General features: G+C 43.2%; 1 pseudogene; it reads left to right on the forward strand.

The window, feature by feature from the left end:
- The first annotated feature begins 302 nt into the window (after positions 1 to 302).
- On the forward strand, positions 303 to 928 carry LOC138150542 (histone deacetylase complex subunit SAP18 pseudogene; annotated as a pseudogene).
- Positions 929 to 1,188: the final 260 nt, after the last annotated feature.

The following is a 1,188-nucleotide window of genomic DNA, read 5'->3' on the forward strand; positions in this document are numbered from 1 at the left end:
AAAATGATAATTGTAACTCATGAGACTTTTCTCAGTATGAGGATAGTTGAAGGGAATATATATGTATATATATATATATGTACACATATATGTATGTATAGGAGGGTACATGTGTATAAATACATATATGAGCATGTGTATATGTGTGTACATGTATACATAGAGGCCATAGGATCAATTGAATAGGAAGGGATGATATCTAAAAAATAAAATTAAGAGGTGAGAGAGGAATATAATGGGAGGAGAAAGGGAAAGTTAGAATAGGGTAAATTATTTCATATAAAAGAGGCAAGAGAGCTCGCCTTGCTCCGCCTCTTCCCTCCCTATAAGTCTGTCGAGATTCTCCTCGGAGAGACTTCGTTCATTCATGCTCGTGGCCGGGGTTGGAGGTCACAGTGAGCGTCTAGGAGGCCGAAGGAGGAAGATGGCAGTGGAGTCCCGCGTCACTCAGGAGGAAATTAAGAAGGAACTGGAGAAGCCCATTGACCGGGAGAAGACGTGCCCGCTGCTCCTGCGGGTCTTCACCACTAATAACGGTCGACACCACCGAGTGGAAGAGTTCTCCCGGGGAAACGTGCCTTCGAGCGAGCTGCAGATCTACACCTGGATGGATGCAACCTTGAAAGAATTGACTAGTTTAGTAAAAGAGTTCTACCCAGAAGCTCGAAAGAAGGGTACACACTTCAATTTTGCCATTGTTTTTACGGATCTTAAAAGACCTGGTTATCGAGTGAAAGAGATTGGCAGTACTATGTCTGGCAGAAAAGGGACTGATGACTCCGTGACACTACAGTCTCAGAAGTTCCAAATAGGAGATTATTTGGATATAGCAATCACTCCTCCAAATCGGGCACTACCTCCCTCAGGGGGCATGAGACCATATTAAACTTTGCTTACTGTTAAAAAAAAAAAAAAAAAAAGAGGCAAGAGAAAACTGTTACAATGGAGGGGAAGAGCAGGAAGGTGAAAAGGAATGCGTCAGCTTACTGTCATTGAATTTGGCTTAAGGAGGAAATAACATACACATTCCTTTGGGTATCTTACCCTGCAGCAAAGTAGAGGGGAAGGGGATAATAGGGGGAATGACATGGGGGAGGGCAGATTAGGGGAGAGGGTAGTTAGAAGAAAACATTTTTGAAAAGGGACAAGGTCAAAGGCGAAAATAGAATACATGGGGTGTGGGATAGG

Source organism: Petaurus breviceps, unplaced genomic scaffold (assembly GCF_028583685.1).
Source record: "Petaurus breviceps papuanus isolate PSGF00001 unplaced genomic scaffold, PetGlider_PUasm1.0 140, whole genome shotgun sequence".
NCBI lineage: Eukaryota > Metazoa > Chordata > Mammalia > Diprotodontia > Petauridae > Petaurus > Petaurus breviceps.